The sequence below is a fragment of the Nyctereutes procyonoides genome, unplaced genomic scaffold (assembly GCF_905146905.1).
Source record: "Nyctereutes procyonoides isolate TBG_1078 unplaced genomic scaffold, NYPRO_anot_genome, whole genome shotgun sequence".
Lineage (NCBI taxonomy): Eukaryota > Metazoa > Chordata > Mammalia > Carnivora > Canidae > Nyctereutes > Nyctereutes procyonoides.
Window position 1 is genome coordinate 1,451,027 of NW_026575137.1, and position 24,134 is coordinate 1,475,160.

A 24,134-nucleotide genomic window follows, 5' to 3' on the forward strand; every position below is an offset into this window, starting at 1 on the left:
CCAGCCATGTGTGTCTTCTTTCTATTCCAGGAATACCACTTCCATTGTACCTTATTCCCTTCTCTGCAGATGCTGTTCTCTGGTGGTGTGCATAGCTACCTTATTATTCATATCTGTTCTCAAAGGTCACCTCTTCACACAAGCTTGTCCTGACCACTGTAACTAAAATAGCTCTAACAGCACCCACCATGTATACTCATTTTGCAAAGTCATTATTGCACCCTGAAGTGATGGTATTTTTGTTTTCATTTTTATTACATCTTCCTTCTTCCATGAGGACAGGAGTTTGGGATAGTTTACCATCATATTTCTAGAGCTTAAAACATGGCCTATTGTGTTGTTGTTGTAAGCGATTAATAGCTGTCTATTGAACGAATGAATTTGCTAATGACAGGATCTTATATGCTAATGAGAAGTTCTCTATGATTAGTAACCAGATAACTTGAAACAATTATTGTTATGGAAATTTATTCATACGAATAAGCAGAATTTATGTCAATCTAGGCATAGCTAGACACAATCTCACTTAGTTTTCAGGAGTCAGACTAAATGTATCATCAATTTCTGTTGAATTGCCCTGGACTTTAGTCTTAGCACACACACTGCTTTTGTGTTGTAATTTATTGTTTCTTTATCCTACTTTATGTTTTCTCTACCAATCAAAACAATGTCAAATTCAATGCTGGCATGTTACTAATAACCAGAACCCCTATTTGCAAGTCTTTTTTATTTTAATAAACAGACTCTTTCATTATTAGCAGTAATCAGAAGGGGCCAATTGATAAAAATAGGCCCTATCTTTAGGGCTGAAAGGAAAAGGTATTAATATTTCATTGAGGAACACTCATTTCCTGAATGGAAGATTAAGGGCGCAGTGGCTTACATTCTATGCTGATGCACATTTCTGGGCAACAATAAAGAAACTTTTTAAAGTGAATGCAAAGAGTAGGTTGATCCCTATGATGACTTATCTTCATCATAACAAAACAATAAAAGCTCCACGATGATACTCTCAGAAAAACCCAACACCATCATTTGCATCTACAGTGTCTATACATATGAATGAACATTAATATCTGACCTTGAGCTACTGAATTTGCCATTTTAATTTCTTCCTTTGCAAAGTCCACCGACAGGCATTAGAAACGACAATGAGTTTAATCAGCCATCCTCAGAAAAATCCACCATTGCCATAAAAATGGGAAAAAGAAAAATGAAAGAAATAAATAGGAAAAAAGGCCAAAAAAAAAAAAAGCACAAAATAAAAGGAAGAAATCGAAATACAAAGGAAAAAGGAAGGTGATAAAGAATCAGGATGTGTCTTGGAATCATTACAATTAAATAATTAAATACATAACTATATTTTCCCCTTAAAATTTGAAATAAAATATGAAAAAATTGGATTTATTAGTATTATTCATCATTTTTTGCTCAATAAAAATTTATTGAACACTTTTGTGGTCGGTCATTGCTCCAGATTCTAGGGCCACCAAGATGAACAGAATGACAAAGTCTCTGTTCTGACATAGTTTATCTTTTAGTGGAAGGAGAGAAATAACAGGATGCCTGGGTGGTTCAGTGAGTTAAGCATCTGCCTCTGGCTCAGGGCATGATTCCAGGGTCCTGGGATTGATCCGCGTTGTGGTCCCTTCTCAGTGGAGAGTCTGCTTCTCCCTCTCCCTCTGATTCTTCTCCTTGCTTGTGCTGTCTCTCTCTGTCTCAAATAAATAAATGAATTTTTTAAAAATCTAAAAAAAATTAAAAAGGAAGGAGACAGGTAAAAACCAACAAAATAAAGCAAAGCACAATAATTTGATAACAATAAGTCCTCAGGAAAAAAAAATTGATTTCCTTTCTTTCTCTCTCTCTCTCTCTCCCTCTCTCTTATCTTTCTCTTTCTTTTTTTCTTTCTATCTTTCCTTCTTTTCCTTTCTTTTTCTTTCTTCTTTCTTTCAAGTAGAATGATGTAGTAGAGTTTTGAATGAATAATCATAAGACTGGACAGTCATTAAAATTATCTGAGGCATTTCAAAAGATAATGAATTATAAGAAATTGTCAACCAAGAAAGATTAGAGAAGAAGAATTAAGAAAAATTGATAAATTATTTTCATGGAGTACTATGTAAGGAGATTTTAAAACTAGTCATATAATTGTATTTCTTATATTATGGGAGCTCATAATCTATGAACAATACCTATGTGGCTAAATAAAAATGAATCAAAACATTTGGTAGTGAAATCACCACAATTTGAGATATTTGAAGATAATTAAGGAGTCTGTATTAGTTTGGATGAGTATCAATATTGTCAATGACCCTCTCAGTAACTAATCACTCAAGCAAAAATAATAGTAATAATAATAATAATAATATATGAACATAATGAACATGATCTTTAGCAACATATGGCAGATGTTTTCCACCCTATGGAACATCTATTTATGGACCATAAATTGGGACCATTAAATATGTCTTCTATTTAACCACAACTCAATTAATATACTACTTATACAACTAACTACATGTATGAGGTTTTTTAAAGATATTTCATATGTAGAAAGGAAAATTAACTTTAGAAATAAAAATTAATGAGTTTGAAGCTGAGGTACCTCAGTTTTCTATCAACTGGGCAACCTTGCAAAATTTAATTTTCTTCTCTGAGACTCAGCATAGTCATCATCAGAAGAATAATTATATTTATCACCTAGGTTTTTTATTAGATTAAATGACACTATATATTTAAAGTACTTAGCATAGTAAGTGTTCAGAAACTATATAGTAGCTTCATGCAGCAACAATTAATATGCCAATATCTAAAACAGACCTAAAGACTATTTTCAAAAATTCAGTCATTGAACTTGTCAGAAGGAGATGAAAATCTATGTTATCAGAATCACTGATTGAAAATAAAACTGCAGGGATCCCTGGGTGGCGCAGCGGTTTGGCGCCTGCATTTGGCCTAGGGCACGATCCTGGAGACCCGGAATAGAATCCCACATTGGGCTCCCGGTGCATGGAGCCTGCTTCTCTCTCTGCCTGTGTCTCTGCCTCTCTCTCTCTCTCTGTGACTATCATAAGTAAATAAAAATTAAAAAAAAATTTAAAAAAAAGAAAAGAAAAGAAAAGAAAAGAAAAGAAAGAAAAGAAAAAAAGAGAAAAGAAAGGAAAAGAAAAGAAAGAAAAGAAAAAAGAAAAGAGAAAAGAAAAGAAAAGAAAAAAAGAAAAAAAGAAAAGAAAAGAAAAGAAAAGAAAAGAAAGAAAAGAAAAGAAAAGAAAAGAAAAGAAAAGAAAAGAAAAGAAAAGAAAAGAAAAAAAGAAAAGAAAAGAAAACTGCAAATGGGCAACTGGGTGGTTCAGCCAGTTTAGTGTCTGACTCTTGATTTCAGCTCAAGTCTTAATCTCAGGGTTGTGGGATAGAGCCCCACAATTGGCTCCATGCTAAGCATGGAGTCTGTTTAGAATTCTCTCTCCCTCTCCGGATCTCTTAAAAATAAAAATATATATAATAAATAAATAAATAAATAAATAAATATATATCTGCAAGTTTCACTAGATTATTTTATTTTTTAAGATTTTACTTATTTATTCATAAGAGACACAGACAGAGAGAGAGTCAGAGACACAGGCAGAGGGAGAAGCAGGCTCCATGCAGGGAGCCGGCTGTGGAACTCAATCCCAGAACCCCGGGATCATGGCTCTAAGTGAAGGCAGATGCTCAACTGCTGAGCCACCCAGGTGTCCCATTCACTAGGTTAATTAGTCAACTCCGGCTACCTTTATTTGTTTAATTAGAGATAATAAGTATGGTAATCCTAAATTAGAAAGTGTCTATATATGTAAAAATAAAGAAAAAGTATATATATGTAATATAGCACTAAAAGGTTTCCTATTCATTAAATTCTCAGTTAAACCAGGCCAGTAGATTAGATAAATTGGGATTTGGGTGACATCATTGGTTTAGAAACATATACCCTGGTTCATATTTTGGTATCACCACTTCCTAGCTGTGTAATCTTGGAGAAGGAATTTCACTTATCTAAGCTTGTTTCTTGAAATAGAAATAAAAAGTGTGTGTGTGTGTGTGTGTGTGTGTGTGTACATATATGTGTGTGTGTATATATATATATTATAACAACCTAAGTTTATTTTGAGAGACAAGTTAGTCTTATAAAACAGTTTAGTGTTTGGAATATTATAAAAGTATAACTATCAACTGTTATTTCTTGCCATTATAATTATTACTATTATTATAATTACCAATTTAGTAAATCCTGCCTTCAATATCTTGCAGAATCTATATTGATTGAAAATCCACTTGGCATTTTGCATAAATGTATATGGAATGAGTACACATATTTTAGTTTGCACTAAATTCTAAACTATGATATATCTTAAAGATGGAGTGTTTTTTTTGGACATTTGGTATATTCTAGGTGCTATTTTAATAAAGGGAATGCTTCCACTGTGGAGGACATTATAATATGAGAAAAGGAGTTCTTTAATAAACTGTTGCTCATTTGAGTTATAACAGTTATAAAAGGGGATATTATGGGTAGAAAAATAAAATGTGACCTCTATTTCCAGAATGTTAACCTACTCTGATCTCCTCAGAATCATATTCTCTAACCCTGAAAGTTTCAGGAGCACAGTTGGAACTACATTTAATAATCATCTTGATTTTAGATAAGCCACTGTGGGACAAAAGTTTAAATGTGTCATACAGCTGGCTTAATGACAGAGTCAAAAATAGAGATTTTCCCTTGTGCTATGGTCTTTCCATTATACTCTTTTATCTCTCCAAGTGTTGGCTTCAAGAGAACCCATATATGCCCATCCAATTTTATTTGCCATTATTCTAAAACTCTCCCTACTTTCTATTACTTCTGATATTTTATCATTAACTTTCACAGTCCATTTATTACTCATATTTTCAAAAGCTACTTTGGGGGAGAAAATGTAGATAGTAAAGAAAATCTATTTTTTCTTTACTAATTCCCTCTGTGGAGTATTAGGACCCCACACCAGACATTTTGGAAGAGTTTGTATCTTAAATCCAACAGCTGCTCTGTTTCTTAGAAGTATTGGTAAATTTGCAGAATCAGATTTGCCTCTTAACTCTGCCAAGGAAGACCTAGATGTAGACAAAAGCAGCAATCACAGTTTTCTCTAGATTTCCAATATTTTTAATTCCCCTCTGGCTTCCTATGTCCTTCCAGTGGCAATTCCTTCACTGACAATCTATGCCTAGGCTAGGGGAGAACCGCTCATACTTTTCAAACTGCAAAGAAATTAGGCACTCTCTGGTTTGTTTGTTTGTTTTTTGAAATTATATTATATTATATTATATTTTTAATTTTTTTTATTGGAGTTCAATTTGCCAACATATAGCATAACACCCAGTGCTCATCCCATCAAGTGCCCCCCTCAGTGCCCATCATCCAGTCACCCCAACCGCTCACCCACACTCTCTGGTCTAATCCATGGAGTGGTACTGCTTAAAAGTACTGTTCACTTCAAGGTATTTCTTTGAAAATCTCCCTGGAATTTCTTGGCAGCCTTTGATTACAACGTTAACTATTCAGGAATATAATCAAATTTCCTCGAGTTTTACTCTGAGACTATGCATTTAGGTTAGTATTGAGTAATGAAAACTCAGATATGTCTCTAGACAACTACATAGTTTCCCTTGTCAGTTGTAAAGAGATATTGTTCTGTGGTCGGAAGGCCAGTAAGAGCCATTAAGGCTAATGATTTTAGTCACAGTTTGGATTTTTAAAAAAAAATCTTTGCAAGGAAAGTGCTTTCCAATTAAAACAAAATACACCAACTAAAAACATTGAGAATACACTTTGAAGGCACTTAGAGAAGATATCCAAAGTGTTTAGAAGTTAAACATTTATCCAATTTGGGAAAAGATTGTTAAAACCACCAGGTTTAAGTCTGTAGAAGGTAGCATTTAATGTAACCAGATCTGTAACCTGGCAATGGAGACCACTTATTGGAAAATACACTTATTTCTAAAAATGTTGGATATATAAAAGGAAAAGTGAAAGGTCTACAATATTTTAAATTCAATATTTTATCATATATTGGACATTTTCAATGAATAATGCATCAACTAGAACAAACTTAATTCCAATATCTGAGTGATTCTATTGAAAGAATCAAGAAAATAAACATGTACTGAAGTTCACAGCAAGGTAAAAAGATATTAAAAATGCGTGCTTTGAAAAAACTATGTGCTTTGTATTTAAGGCATGTATATACCCCTTTTAGGAGTTATAAAAAGAATATTTTGAAGGAAGAAAACAATTAAATATTCATCTATACAAAACTACAGCTATGTATTTTTTTAAATATTTTATTTATTTATTCATGAGAGACACAGAGAGAGGAAGAGACACAGGCAGAGGGAGGAGCAGGCTCCATGCAGGGAGCCTGATGTGGGACTCGATCCCAGGTCTCCAGGATCACACCCTGGGCTGAAGCCAGTGCTAAAACGCTGAGCTACCCAGGCTGCCCATAGCTATGTATTTTTATGTAAAAGAATATAATGTTTAAAGTGTATCTATTATGCATAGTGTGATCATCTGGATGATTAAAGATTTTATATAAAAGTTAATATTTCTTTAGTAGTTATATGCATTTTATCTCATTTAATTCTTAAGAGTATGGAGAAGGTACTATTACCAACTACATTTTAGGAAGCATAAAAAGTCTAAAACTTGTACAAGACTTACTAGATGCCATAAATTCACTAAATATTTTTTGAATCATTAGTATATATAAAAATTCAAAATAACCTTCTGATGTAACTGTAAGTAGTCTTCTCCACTTTGTGGATGAGGAAAATAATATTTAGGAAATTTTAATAACTTGTTCATCTTTACATCGTGGTGATGATGATGTGAAGCTTGAAACCTATGTTCTTAAGAATTATAATGTGTTGGCTATCACAGTTTAAATTTTAGTGAAGTAAGTACCACATCAGAGGTTACACTACTGGTTAAGAAATAGATCCAAATTTCAAAAAGCAGCATTCTGACACCTGGGTTTAATATCTCCTTTATTTTCTATCCACATTAATTATACTTGATGCCTTCCTTTTCCATGGTTAGCTCTAGAGTTTATATTTGTACCTTAAACATTTCCTTTGAAATCAAGGTATGTATGTCCAACTATCTACTAAATATCAGTCCTTAAATGTGGCTCTAAGGGTACACATAAATATCTAGTAGGGATACTGGTGACAGCTTCACTTTGGATTTACATCAGACATTGAATTTAAACCTGTTAAATGTCAGTCTTTTTATCTATATAATGGGATTAGAGATAGCATCTATCTCTTCATTTATGTGGCTTAAACAGAGTCATATAGATATTTTAAAAATGTATTTTAAGCCTCCAAGACAGAACAAGAAAAACAGGAAGAGAAAGGAAGCCATAAAAAGAAAGAGAGAGAGAGAGAGAGAGAGAGAGGAGAGAAAACACAGAAGAGAAAGAAGCATCAAGGAAACAAGGAAGGAACGTACAAATGTGAATTAGGGTTGGATCTTGGGTATGAAACTAAGGAGTTCAGGTGGTTTGTAAGAGAGTGTAAACTTTTTGAAAACTTGCCTGCCAGAAAGTGAATGTTATTGCCAGAAATGTGCTTTGGAAGTGTAATGCAGATGCCACATAATTGTTGTATAAGAATGGAAAAGACCAAGAGTCACCAAACACATACTAAGATTTCAGCACGGGCACCATGTTTGGGCTGAGGGGTGATTGAGGTTTCCATCTGGGATTTATGTACCAGTGGCTGCAGGTCAGGCTCACTCTTCAATACTACCTCTGCCCACCTGGACCGGTGTCCACCTGTCTCCTCTTGCTGCCCTCCCTCAATAGCAGTCTTGCCCAATCTTTTTCTCTCCTACTACCCGAAGGGCAGCCGGGATAGTGAAGGAGTGCTTCACTTTTCTAAACAATTTTTTTTCTCTTCCTAAGTAATAACCAGAGAAATCTCTGGAGTGAAAAGAAATTGTACAACAGCAGGCTGTCAACAGATATAAGATAGAAAGTCCACGAAGACACCATCTTTAGGATCAAAAATCTCTGTTGGCTTTCTGCTCTACTGTGACAGGTGAAAACAAAGACTTTCCAGATACAATACATTTTGAAAGACTGGACTTTCTAAGTATGCTGCTGAGGTGAGGTAAGTACAGTCGGTCATTCATCGATTCTCTCCTGTGTTGTCTAGATACCCAGTTCAGTTCCCCCTGAACAGCCTTAATCTTAGATCTTTTTAAGAGCTGCCTCATCCCAGCACAAATAATCAGAAGAGCAGCAGGTAAAAAAGTCTATCCAGCAGGCGGTCACAGTTCTCTTTCCTGCTTTCCAACCACACACCTCATTCACGATACCACCTGGATATGAATGGGGCCCTGGGACAGGGAGGAGGAAATAAAAAAGCAATTATAAAAAGGAATAAAGCTGAAGACAGTGTGAATCTCTGTTAGACGGGATATGTGTTTAAGTGTTACAGTGTTTAAAATGGCTTGAAGGAGTAGGGGAGAGAAAGGAGAGGTTTAAGGGTCACAGGTCCTAATGCCCAGATACCCAAAAAAGCATCCACAAGTTCAGTGCCAATTAGGGACTAAATCTTTCCCAGTTTTAATAGTTTCAGTGGAAATCAAATGGCAAATTGATTGTAATGCTCTTGGCATTCTGGATGCAGAAGCTTGAGGAATCTGGCACTCTGCTCATCCTCAGAAAGTGGAAACTATAGCAGATGGGGAAAAATGCCATCACCCGATTTACTAAACCCACTGAAAACCAAAACACGAAAAACTGAGTCTTATCTAAAAACGAAGTCTTACCCATCCCCAGAACAGAGCAGTTCAGCATTTAATGACATTTCCTGCCCTCCACACTGTTAGTTGCTAGTTAACATGCTAATTAGAGATACAGAGTATGATTATCTGGATTTTCCACATCTGTCCTCAGCCTGGATATCACTAAGGAGCTGAGAATCTGTGGGATTCATACATCTGGAAGGAGACACATAGATAGGATTAAGAAATGCAGACATATGATGGGATGCACGGTCCCAAACCCAGGGGGGAGAAGGATGAGTAGGTAAGGTGCATAAAGAAGTCCCAGACAATGTGGCCATCCACATTCATCCATCTAACTTTCATATTTGTTTCTCAGTCTTGACCACATACTTCTTATAATATCTTTTTAACTTCTATTTTTACTTTCCCTTTGTGATTGTTTCCAAGTAAAATCCCATCATACTTTATATTTATATTGTTCTGTGGCAAGATAGAAAAATATGAATGTGGAAACATTACAACAGCAGTCCTGGAGCTTGGAAATCATAGAATTATTAGTGACAATAAGATAACAATTAGTATCTGTAGAAGATTCATTATGTGCCAGATACTGGGATAATTAGTTTATACACATTATCGTATCTAATGTTAAAATATGTTAAAACATATACCAAGTAAAAAGTATTATTACTTCCACTATACAAACAGGGACAATGACTTCTAGGGGTGAATAGTGGTGAGACTAGTATTCAAACCCAAGGAGTCAGACTTTCATGTTTAAACCACTTTGCTATTCTCATCAAACTGAATATAAATCCTTGATACTATTGCATTAAAATTAAACCATCAAAGTTTTGAGAACAGCACATGAATAAAAGGGCAGAGTAATAATGTTTTTTTTTTATTTTCTATATTTTATGGCTCCTTGACATCTGAGGGCACTGCACATACAGCGCAGGATTTAACCTCCCAGAATTAGTGAATTCAGAGACATGGCAAACAATTTGCCTATGAGTCAGTGTTTGATACTCAAATTGAGTCCATACCCCAACCCACCTCCTTTTATTTTCCTTTTATCTTCCTTTTATCAGGCTCCTGCAGTGCTGAACACTATCCCGCTGCCCTAAATCACCCCATGGTCAGGTACTGGACAAACAGGGACAACCCCCGACAACCCAGAGTTTGCTGGAATTCTTGAAATTTGTCTAATACTGGACCTTCTCAGCTCACCCTCATCCATTTGTTCTAAGGAAATCACAAAAAGGCTGCTGTCCTTAAATATCCTCCTTTCTGTTTCCTTCTGTCCTTGACCATGGTGCTCTGTGTGGTGCTTGACCATGTGGCTCTGTGTGGTGGGGCACCCTCTTCTCTGTGGAACTATGAGCAACAATCTAACTTTTCAATGATAGTTGTCTCTTGGTTTGTTGGCCACACCATACCTGAATAAGAACAAATTCCTAGACATATCTCAAAACTTATACAGATAACCTGAAGATGCATTTTACCCTTTTTTTGTATTAATCTCCCTATGTTTATCCACACACTGTCCCCTGTCCTTGCCTGAAAATATTCTTTCATCAAAAATGGTGACTAATGACAGTAATAGCATCCATATATTCATCTAGTATTTTAGTATTTTATACTGCCTCATTTTTTCCTACAAAACAATTCTGTGAATTAGGTAATATTATCATAGTTATAGTGATAAGGAAACTAGTTACCATATCACAAATTAAAGATGTTTTAAGAAATATTGTCATTACTTTGAAACCTTTAAACCTGAAACTACTCTCTTGTTTGTTGCCATTGATAAAGTCAACCTCCAGGTTGCAGAGGCTCACATTAAGTGGTGTCCATATTGGAGTGCGTCCTCCAGCCAATAGCCTACTAGAAACTGACATCCTCATTCCAATGGCCCTTGAGAAACTGCAATTCTGTTCACATCCATGAAGGCTTGACAGCTACTCTTCCTCACTATGGCATTCAGATGAAACTCAACCTTGGTCAACAATTGATTTCATCTTTACAAAAGATCCTGAAGACGTAGACCAAGCTAAGCCATGTCCTATGGCTTACTTAATAGTTACTATAGTTAGGAGTTATAAAAAGAATATAGTTAGTTAGGAGCCTAACTATAGTAACTATTAGATTAACATATATTGTTCTAAGCTACTAAATTTGTGGTAATCTGTTATTTAGCAATAGATAACAAATACAGGGGCTAAGCCAGGAAAGCTCATCCTTATCTCTCTAGACCCATATGCCAAAGTATTGGTGTAAAGAATTGAATTCCACAGACTTCAGTTGACAAGCATTAACATTGCCCAAGAAAGTTGCTGCAATGGAGAGACAAACCCACAGTCAAGAGAGTTCATGACATAGCTAAAAGAGACATCGCAAAAGTTGTTGTGCATACAAAAAATGTAATGGATACAAACAAAAAAGTAAGATGTAGGGGTAAAATTATTGTTTTGTCAAAATATACCATTTATTCTGTATCTAGTAATTCCTGCTGTAGCAAGTCCTACGTCTTCAAATGATACTGACCACAGAAATGTCTGGGGAATTTGAATACCAGCTGCCAAGTTCTCTTTCAGTAATCATTGATGTTTTTTTACATGACAAAATTCCTCTTTAGTAGCTGTGGTTTCTATCCCCAGTAATCTCCTCTAACTACAGCATCCATAAATCTAACTCCATAAAGTAACTCTTCCCCACTGGAAGGACCTGTATGATGGCCTGCCAGAGCAAAACTTGCACTGGACAAACTTAAACAGACCACGAGGACTTTATTCAAGGCTATTCCAATAAGGGTGAGGAATAAGAACTGAAGTCTGAACTTAACTTTGCTGGAAAAAGGTAAGAAGGTTGAGACTTTTAAACACTGGGATGAGAAGAAGTTTTCCTTTCTTGGGATTTTTTGGTAGGAGCTTGCAGAACTTCATTATTATTTGTATCGCTGCCCTTCAGTGTTCATCCCTATCACATGAACTGATGTAACTTCTTCCTAACTGATATTCTTTCTCACCATTATAAAAACAATAAAGTTTTTAAAGTTTACCCAGGAACAAAAGTGTATCTGGTGATTAATCTCCACCATCTTGTTTCACCTCCCCATTTTAATTTTTTTTAAGATTGTATTTATTTATTCATGAGAGACACACACACAGAGAGGCAGAGACACAGGCAGAGGGAGGAGCAGGCTCCATGCAGGGAACCTGATGTGGGACTTGATCCCAGAACTTCAAGATCACATCCTGGGCCTAAGCAGGCGCTCAACCACTGAGCCACACAAGCGTCCCTCCATATTAATTTTTTACATGAAAGTGTTTTATAAGCAGTTTTATGAGAGGAATCAAAAGGATCATGATTCCTAAGTAAGGGTGTATGATTTTTTTTTCTTTTTACCTAATGTAGGCCTTTTGGTTTATGATTGCCTTTTGGTAGGTGTTTCAGAATCTTGTTATGTGAAGAGAGCTGGATATCACTATTGAGGTTTTAGGGGAGAAAAAAAACAAAGGATAGTATTCAGTACATTAGGCTTTTGAAGAGTATCTGATGAAAAAAGGTAATAACAATGGAGCTAACTCTATAGCTGAAAGAGCAGAAAGGATAGATGATAGAAATACACAAACACACACATATATACACATGAGTATGTGTATGTACTAACCCAAATTTTAAAAGTCCAATAAGGTGAACAAAGAGTATTAGGGGCCATTGATAATGAATTAATATAACTAAATTTTATTGAGCACTTACATTAAGATAGCTAACTAAAACAGTTTTAAGTATGTTTAACTTATCTTTGTTCTTGAGTAGACAAAACTCAAACATGGAAAGGAAATCACAGAGACTCATCATTTATTGACGGACTACTGTGCACCAAGTATCATGTTAACTGCTCAGACTCTAAGCCAGTCAGGTCTAAGTTTGAATTTTTACTTTTGCACTTCCTAGAAGAATGAATGGAACAAATTTATTTCATTCTCCTTAAATTTTCAGATACTTTTTGAGGGTTTAACTATTATTGAAGTTTAAAACATCAGTGTATTATAAAATTCAAAAGAAAATGCCACTCTTTTGCTTCCTCCCTTACAGACTTACAAAACCTCATGGGTTTACATTTCAGACAAATCTAAAATTCCATAAATAATCTTTATTTTTGCAATGGCTCATTAATGTTTATAGCATTTTTTTAAAGATTTATTTATTTTGAGAGAGAGAGAGAGCGAGCGAGCACAGGTGGGAGGGGCAGAAGGAGAAGGAGTGTGGAGTCTGACAGGGGACTGGATCTCACCATCCCCGGATCACAATCCTCAGATCATGACCTGACCCAAAACCAAGAGTTGGACACTTAATGGTTGTGCCACCCAGGTTCCCCTAATGTTTATAACACTTTTTATGAAGAACAAAATGATGGAGCACCTGGGAGTTTCAACTGGCTAAACTTAAGTGTCTGCCTTTGGCTCATGTCATGATCTCAGGGTCCTGGGAAAAAGCAAGCCCCACTTTTGGCTCCTTGCTCAGTGAGGAGTCTGCTTCTCCTCGTTATGTCCCTCCTCCGGTTCATTCTCTTTCTCTTTCTCTCTCTTAAATAAATAAAATCTTTTTTAAAAAAGAATGCAATAATAATGAGTCTTTTTTATTTTAAAATAATGAAAAGCAGATACATATTATGTTTTAATAAAAATAAAAATTTAGAACATTTTTATGCATCTGTCAAAAAATAAAAATAAATGATCATTTACTTCTGCATTTGTAAACATTTTATAGAACAGGTAGCTAAAGCTATCATCATTATAATTATATACTCACAGTTCATGTAGATTTAGGACATAATAACATAATTCTCTAACCTAGTTAAATATGTTAGTCTGCTGCATATCTGTTTTTGGAAATAATCTTTTATACATGCTGAAAACAGCGTTTTTTTCCCTCTGCAGGAATGAATGCTTACTTTTACTCTAAAGCTTAAATAGAAACATCTAGCTCTTTGACACATGAGGAGGGATGATTCAGATTCAGTGATTTCAACATCCCAGATATATTACTGTACCAAAACACTATAGGTCCAAACATTTCCTTCTTCAGATTGGAAGGATTTAGATAGAAAGTCATGACAATTACACTGGTGTTCCACTTTTAATCCTCATGTTATTCTAATACTCAGTGTTAAAGGGATTGAAAATGATTCTTAGCTTTCCTCCATAGCAATGAATGATAGTGTAATACAACCCTTATCCATTACTCTGTCACTATAATTAATGAGGTCATCCCAATATCAATACATGTGGCTGAATAGCACATGATAAAGAATCAGAATATTGTAATGAATTCTAGCAGAATCATATTTTAAAAGTGTAATTGTTTCAGTTGTATTTCAGAGTTACGTGGATCTTTATCGAAATGATGGACAATAATGTGTCGCTTACACTTAAATGAGTTGTAAGTTGAGTACTGAGTAATTTCTCCGAGCTTATTATTACTGAGAATTGGATCATCTTAAGTCTAAAGGTCTTGTACACTTATATAGGGGATTACAAAGATATTAATTAGACTGAGTGATGGAGGCTTCAGCAGTGAAAGTGTCTACAGTGTAATGACAAACTTCAACTTTAATGAAATAGCAAGTGTTTTATTCCAGCCTAAAATTCTTTAGGAGTAAATGTGGAATTTTCTGGTCTTTCTGTTTCATGACAAGTGAGAAAACACTATTTAATATAAAAAAATAAAATAAAATCCCATCCTTGTCTCAAAGAAGTCTCCCAAGTTATTGTTTGATAATCTTATAATAAAGAATATTTTATATCTCTAAATTTCTGGCTTTCCCTTTTACTCTTCATTAAGTCAAGGTTCTTTCCACAAAGGATAGCTACATAAGGTTGCATAAGAGAAATGATTAATACACTTCTTTACAGAAATGAAGTTTAGAAGTATCCCCAAATGAATTAAAATTTATTCAAAATTCTTTGGATTAAAAATTGCCATGAAAAAATTCAAACTTTAAATTACACATTGAAGTTCCAAGTTTCCCCTACTTAATCTCAGCCAAGAATGTTATAATAAAAACTTCTGTATAGTTTTCTGTACTCCAACGTCTCTTTAGTACTTAGACTGATAATGGAAGGCAAAAATACTAATTCAATTTGGGGAACACAAATACTAAATTTGGGAAGTCAGATTTGAATTAAATACTACAAGCAGCTTGAAAATTTCTCTAAATAGATTTCAATAGTAAAACAGTTACTCACTTATTTGGTCTTAAGAAAAAGAAACTATGTTGAACATTATGAAAAATGTTCTTCCAATGTGTGTCACTATCAACAAACCATGTTAATTATTAAGCAAGTAATCTGAACCATTTCAAATGAGGAATTTCTGTGTTCAAACCATTTGCATATATTAATTTCTTCAGGTATCTTTAAAAACTATTTGAAATATCATTTAGCCAATAGGCAATATTGAACATAACTTCATCTGGGAAAATAATAAAGCAAAGTATAACTGAAAGTCTCCTAAATAGGAAAGAAAATTATACCTATAGAATTCCTTTTAATTTTTTTAAATTATGTATTTATTTGAGAGAGAGAGAGAACAGAGGTAGAGTGAGAGGAAGAAGCAGACTCCCGGGACACCTGGGTGGCTCAGTGGTTGAGCGTCTGCCTCTGGCTCAAGTGATTCCATGATCACACAGAGAGTCTGCTTCTCCCTCTGCCTATGTCTATGCATCTCTCTCTGTGTCTTTCATGAATAAATAAATAAAATCTTAAAAAAAAAGAAGCAGACTTCCCATTGAGCAGAGAGCCCAATGTGGGGCTCAGAGCAGAGTCTGCTTCTCCCTCTCCCCCCTGCTCCAGTATTCTCTCTCTCTCTCTCTCTCTTTCTCTCTCTCTCTCTCTCTCTCTCTCTCTCACACACACACACACACACACAAAATAAATAAAATATTTTTTAAAAAATTATGCCTACATTAAATAAATGTAAATATTTTTATGATTATGTTGGCTTTTTTTGTAAGAATTGCACTTATAATATTTGAAAGAGAAAACAAACTATGGAATCACATTTTAATGTTCATTAAGTCACACTAGAGTGTATCTTCCATTTTTGACTGATTTGAGCAACTTTATATCTTATTCATACTTGATCATTTATTTTTCTTGCTGGGGAAATATGAGACCCTCTCTCTAATCATGGATCATCCAAATTCCAGCACCGCTCCTCAAGCACATACCTATGCCAAAATAAACTCACTTGTTAGCCTTATTAGAATAATTAATAATTCAGAAAATTAAATGATAGCTTCTTGCCAGAAAAAAATGGATATATATATATATATATCAATTTCCCTGTATAGGGAAATTTTAAAAATTAATAATCTTTGTTCTAGAAAATTAGTATGAGCTGCTTTGGATTGTGAACAGAATAGGTATAAATACAAAAGAGTTACCCCAAAAAAATTAAAAATAAAAAATGCTTAAAATCCAAGGAGATAGGACTTCTGAAATCAATATGTGGATGGAACCAGACAGAAAAATTTGTGTTAGACTCTGAAATGTGTATTAAATCTTATTGTTGACTTTCAGTTAGAAATCAATACAGTATTTGACCAACATATCAATCCTTTGATTCCAGATGATCTCCTACATAGCCAATCAGATGTCTAACCGTTCTTTTTTTTCAGTAAAGTAAAAAAAAAAAATCTATGTATCATAAAAAATTTTTATTAAAACTTTCAAATTTAACTTATTTAAATAGCAACTGCATAAATCTCTAAAAATTCATTCATTCACTCATGGAAATATTTAAAAGCTATCAAGCATGCTGTTTCAATGGCTGATTATAACATTTTGCTAGTCTATTAAAATTTCTTATTTTTGCTAACCAAAGTATTGGACTTACATGAAATATCACAGCTCTCTATGTAGGTCACTTCTTACTTTTTGACATTAGAAAATTATCTTTAAATAAAATTCTGTGATTTCAGAAGTCAGAATCTTAGGTATCAAAACTTTTCAAGGAACTCACCCTGATGACTCTTCAAGTTAAGTAGGATCTTGTAACTTTTCAATTGTATCTAGGGACTACCTGATAGCTACAAGATAAAATAAAAGTTTGTAATCAAATTATTGATGAAATGCTTTATTTCATTTCTTTCATATAAATGCTGCTATCAATATAAAATTTCTTTTATTTTTACTATTTATTAGATATTTATATCATTTGCATGTGGCCAAAATTCTTGTGTTGAGAAATATAACTCTGTTTTACACGAAAATGCATCTCCTCAACTAGTTTTTATATCCATTCTTTAAACATATTATGTACAATAAATATTTGTATAGTTAAATACATTTTAAATTTAGATGTTTAACATTCTCCACACCTATGCTATTTTAACAATTCCTTCAAAAATAAATAAATTCTGTTGATAACCAGATACCACTGTTAAATTAACTTTAACAATTGAATAATGTGAGGCAAACCCAATCCAAAACAAGACAAATTGTGTGGTTGTATTTGTTGTCTTTATTTATGAGACATCATAAATTAAATGCATTTTGATCATCCTATCCATAAATTGTATTCAATAAGGATTTGTTGGGTAATTGTTATCAAAAAATAGAAAGATACTTATATATTGTATTTTTAAGTAAAATAGCAATATATCAGTCAAAGAACAATTTTAAGTTTGATCCAAGATATTGGAATTGGTGAATTTTCCAAATATCTGTTCGGTTTTTATCATTATTTTTCTTAGTTCCGAGGAAGATCCTCATTATAAATAAAAGTCTTCATTTGTTTCTTCTTTCCATCTTCTAGTCAAAAGTAACTTCTCATATTTCCCAAATCATGAGGTATCAAACTGCAGTCAGAGGGGCCAATATTTTATAAGCCACTCTTTTAGAGAACCACTGATATATATTTTTTTAAATTTTAGTCAAGTGCAGATGCACACCAACACCTGTTTCTTCAACATTTCCTATTTTAAAATAAATTACATAATATGCATCATCAAATATAAGCATCCTGCAAAATGCCTCTGATATCACTGAAGTTCAAGTAAAATATTATTCTTACAGTTTCAAGTGACATTTCACATCTGCAGCACAAATTGATTGCATATCTTCACTGATGCAAATAACAAAGTTAATGTAATTATAAGAAATATTTTACATGTCCTTATAGCACAGTGTGCTTAGCTTAGTTCTCTAACTACTGGCAATTATTTAAAAAGATATGTTATAGTGTAACTTGCTTAATCAGAAACCGGATTCACCAACATTCAAGATAAAATGAAATCATTTAAACATTTGAGCTGGTAAGCTTACATCTGACCAACACATTATTATTAAACAATAATCCATAGAGCCTCTCAAATTCCTTGAATTCTTTCAATAGTGAACTGAATGGGGAAAATATTCTTAACACACATAATTTCTCCCATTTTTTCATGTTTTCTCTTGTTTTCAAGCTCTCTGAATGCATTACTTTAATAAGCTAAAAATTAATTTACACATCCAGAAACAAACGCATTAAATAAGGTGAGAAGAAGGGGAATCCTACGTCTTAATTGAGATCTTGTCATTATCCATGCCTTGTCTATACTATTTTCTGAGCTGTCACTTGTAACCCTCACACTTATCAAAAAATTACTGGATTCTACTACTAAAGGCATGTTTGATTACTGTGAAACATTGCACAGCCCCTGAAAGTGCTGAGCAAGTAAAAGATAAATCAAAGGAAGCAAAGTGGTTCTAACAATGCTGTGAACATGAGCCAATCAATAGTGAAAAGAATTTCGTGAGTTAAAATTCTTTTTAAAAAAAGACCCTTAGCTGCTTTGATTTCCTTCTCTGTTTTATTCCACAGTGACATGAACCACAGAGTATCTTTAGATCCTTAAACCAGGTATATTCTCCTTTAAAATTGATGAATTAAACTTGTGTCTTTGTCATGAAAGTTTACTGTGTCTACCAGCAGAATAAGGTTGTTCAGGAGGCCCAAATTATTTTTACTGGACATAAATAATCAACAAGTAAACATGAATAATATTCTATTGTCAAATGCTATAAATATGAATTACCAGATACCATCAAAATAAAAGTAAATGATATCAGGAAGAATTTAGGTTATCATTGCTAAGATGAAAAACCATCAAGATAAATATGTAACAAAATAACAAAACAGTATATAATTTACATTTTGTGTGCTAAAATACCAATTTGTTTATAAAACTCGATAGAGAAAATATACAAGAAATATATTTTTGTGTTTTGTATTTTGCTTAGTGCATAAAATAGTACATAAAACAATACATAAGAAAAGAGAATATTTGGTAGAGAGAAAGCTCATGAAAAAGTGAGGTAACAAGTTTTTTTTCTTAACCTCCTAGTGGCTAAAGCAATGGAAAAAATAACATTTCAAAATCAAAAATCACTTCACTTCAAAGATTAAGAGTATCAACCTTGGTTCATGAGAATAATCTTCTCATTCCCTTCCCTACAGCATTTTTTTAAAAGAAGACCCTATGTGATGTGGGAGATAGTATCCTTCAAAATGTCATTGCAATAAATAAAAGCATAAATTTTAAGCCTTACATGAATTCTGATGAACATGTGCCTCAAAGCAATCTCAGGGTAAAATGACAAAACCCCAATTCAGTAAAGGCAAATCCATGAAGATCTAAATCTAAAAACTGAAATTCTTTGATATATGACTTAATCCAGATCCTCTCTATATAGATAGATAGGACACAGGCATATCTATATATGTGTGTACATGTGTGTACGTACACACGTGCATATGTGTATATACACAGGTCTGTGTGATATATATACATAGACATTGAACAACATGGGGGTTAGGACTGCCAAGGCCCATGCAATGGAAAAACTGCGCATAACTTTAAACTTTGCAAGACTTAATGACTCAGAGCCTACTGTTGACAGAAGTCTTGCCAATAATATAAACAATTCACACATATTTTGCATATTATATGTATCATAGACTAGTGTTCTTACCATTAAGTAAGCTAGAGAAAAGAAAATGTTATTAAGGATATCATAAGGAAGAAAAAACATTTATAATGCTGTACTGTATTTATCATTAAAAATCTACATGTAAGTGGACCTGTACACTTCAACTCCATATCGTTCAACTGTATATACATGTGCATGTGTCTGAATATATATATACATATATACCCACTAATACCACAATGTGCTCATCTTACATAATTTAAATTATAAATATATATGAAGACATGTATTTTGGATGTCGATTCCCACGACATTACAGAAGAAAGTATACACTTCACTCAAAGGATACACTGTTTGAGAAGTGACTGATAAATCTGCACCTATCAGATTGGGTACAGGCTGATGTTTAGAATATGTGGTATGAAATAAAGAGATATATAGAGTGGATTAAATACCTCTTGCACCTGCTCTCATTGCTTTAAGTATTTCCTCTATCATATTTATCTTTACTGCCTATTTTGCATCCCTCATAGTGAAATCCAAAACACTGTTGAGTCCTCAGAAATCAGAACATTGGCTAGCTGATAGTAGATGCTCACAAAATATCTTTGGATCACTTCAGCAATAAGGGCTTCATGAATGTAATACCAAATAAAGCCTGCTAGAAAATTTGAAGCCTCATGGACAGAAATACACATAGAAATGAAATAAACAAAATGAAACTCTTTTCTCTTTCATTCCCAAGTTAATGATATAATGGTATTCTCAAAATATTTTAAAGTACTTATAAAATATTAAGAAGTGCTATCTTTAAATTTTATAAATCAAACGTAGATTTAAGATGTTTAAAAATAATTGGTAATCTTTGAGAAGCAGATGGTAGGAACAAAATGCAACTTAGTCACATTTAAGAACCATTGTTAATGGTGACTGTAATGAGTATAAGCTTAGAATTAGGTCAATAAGGGGTCTTTGTATTATTACCACAAAAAAAAAAGAATTGAAAAATGAACTTCCACTTCTTTACTTGGGACTTGCTTTATAGTGTATCTTTATATTATTATAAAACTATGTTGCTTAATGGCTTAATTGTGGATACTATCATTTATCATTTACAGTTTCCTGAGTTGCAACATGATAGAAACTATGGAAGAAGAGAATCATTAAAAAAAAAAAAGTGCAGTGATCACAAGCCATAAAAATAAGGTGACAGATTACCTTGGTTCCACCTAGTCTTATCCTAGAACCATAAATAAGCATGCTAGTAAATAGGGTTTTTTTTTCTTTGAATTTTTATCCAAGATTTTTAAAAAAGTGAGAGGTTGACACCATATTTTAAATAGATTCTGGTTCATCTTTGGATGTTTGAGTGAGTGAGATTAATTACCTATCTTTCATCACTGCTCATTTCTATTTACATTTGTCACTTCGAACTTGTTAGTTCACTTGCAATTGCCTTCAAATATGTTTGTATATAGAGTCTTAGGACTTGAAAAAAATCAATAGGCCACTTGAGAAATTAAAGAAGGTAGAGGGTATGTAAGAATTTAATGTGAATAGAAAAATTAGTTTGGCTGTGGATTTTCCCTGACAAGGAGCCTCCTTGAGAACAGAAATGGTAATCAGTTCTGCTCACCACTATATTCCCAGGGCCAACAACTAAATGTGGCACTTAAAGAATTCAACAGACATGTTTGGAATTAGTTTTGAAAGTCGCCAGCACCATGGAAGAAGCTGAATAAGTCATAGGCTAGGGAAGTCATCTGTCAGTTATCTTCTGATACAAATCAAAGAGAACACATTATTTTTGCAATGTATCTTCTCTATGAAAATTTTTGGAATGTGGAGAATAAATACATTGACTGTGTTATGAGACAACAAGTACTTTATTTTAAAGTCAAAAGAAAACCAAAGGAACATTTTGATGCATTTCCTCTTAGAAAGCAACTGATTGATATCTTCAGTGTTGCAGCAAACCAAATTACTGTACAAATTGATGTGGAACAGCATACTGATCTATCCCAGCTTGCCAGATTTGTAGCTTTCCTCACAGCATGCTTAATGAGGGGTTCACAATAATATGGAAGATAAGGTATTTTGTTACCATCAACTGATCCTTGCACTTAAAGATGATTTATCTCCAACCAACTTTGAAGCACGTCCTGACTGTAGGCTGAAATGTCAACAGATTTTCTAACTTTGCTTCGATTACATAAGATATAACGGTAATCACTGCTAAGACATCAGCCCATGTATATTACATCTCATGATAAAATGAAAAAGTTTTATATTAATCAGATATGGAAATCATATTTGTTTTGAGAGTTGCATACTGCATTCAATTTTTATTATAAATATGCCAAATTTTTAAATTAAAATGAAAAAGTTTTATATTAATCAGATATGGAAATCATATTCGTTTTGAGAGTTGCATACTTCATTCAATTTTTATTATAAATATGCCAAATTTTTAAATATCCATAATAAAGAAAACAAAGCACAATTTGAAATTTCTGTCCTTTTTCCCCAACTTAATTATCAGAGCAGATTGCATTAGGATTTATCCATTGTTATTCCGTATCACAGGAGCCAGAATGAGCCTAACATCCAAATTACATCCTATTTTTGAGGTATGCATAGGCACCATCTAACTCAAAAATCGTTAAAAATTTAATGCTTACAATTTTAGCAAATGCCATTTGAAACAGAAAAAAGTCTTTTTACTTTAATCTGTGCTATGATATGGGTGGCAACTTTAGATTTAGGTACTTAACAGTTATGCAATTTTTTTTCATTAATTGATAGATTACACATTCAAGAAGTATGGAATTCTTCTTCTTAGGGCACTGGACTTGGGAACTATTTGAAATAATCATCCAGATTTTAGGAGACTGGGCTTTTCGAACATCCTCCCATCTAGATTTACATAATGGCAATATCCTCAAACCTAAGGGAGAACAAAGAGGTAAATCCTGTAAATGCTCATCAATGGGATATTTCTATTTTTAGACTTTTATGGACATCTACTCAAATATCCATCCCTACACACTCATAGTGTAAACTCGAATCATTTATTGTACTGAGTAAACCTCAGATTCAAATTCTTTAAAACAGGAATAATAATATTAATCTTATAAATATCTTAAAATATTGCAAACATAATATGATATAATGAATAACCAGCCTTCAAAAATACTAGCTATTACTCATTCTATTCAACAAATATTCAAGTGATATGCTGGCAAAACAACAGTAAAAAAGGGAGACAAAAATCTCTACCCTCATGCTTCACAGAACTGACTTCAAACCCTAGTTTACATTAATTAACTAAACAACTTTGGGCAAGTTATTTTCCTAACGACTAAAGTATCCAATTTTTTCTATTATATAATTCTTTCATCTTTTTATTTTCTTCATACACCTTATTACTCATGATATTTTCTTAAAAGTTGCAATAATAGGATCACTGATGGTCTTATTTATTATTGCATATCTAGTACTCGGAACAGTGAGTGGTACATGATAATCACTCAATAGTCCTTAAATAATCAACAAATTTAGCTCACTATGCTTCAGTTTCTTAATCTTTAAAATGGGAATCAAATAGTGCATATGTAATAAAGATGTTGAGAATATTAAAAGAGATAAGGCAGGTAAAGAGGCCTGGGATGGTATCTTGAGCAGTGCAATTAAATGATTGCAATTTATTAAATAATGTTTTTTTCACATACAGCTATTTTTTCCCCTGAAGTTTTGATCATTGGTCTGTCAAGAAAGTGTTAGCTGTTTAGAGGAGAAATGTGACATCAAAAATAAAATAGGTTAATAATTGACTACTAAGATCTTCAAGAATGATATGCTACATCAGTGATAGTATCATTAAATTTAGCCTACCACACTGCTTCTGTCATCTTGCAAATCTCACACACCAATTTATCTCCTGCACGCCAGTCCTTAGTCCATTCATTGTTGACTAGTGGCTGTCTCCCCTTACTTCCCCTGCCATCACTCACGGTAAGCTTACCTAAAATATAAATGATTTAAATCCCAGAACGGTTTCAAGCCATTCTCTCAGACAAGTGTGTTTGAATTTTCATGACCTTTACTCCTCAAACTCTCTTACCCCCTCTACTAACCATTCACAAGCCTGGTCAAATGTTACTTCTTGGAAATGTTTTCCTTCTATTTCTGTCAAGGACTGGGCTCTGGGGTGTACATTTCTGGAATATTGCATTTACTTCCCAACCATCTCAAGTCTCTCTTGCCCTTCTGTAATTCAGCTGCAACTTGCCACCAGGTTATTCTCATAAATCATTTTATCCATCATGCTCTTT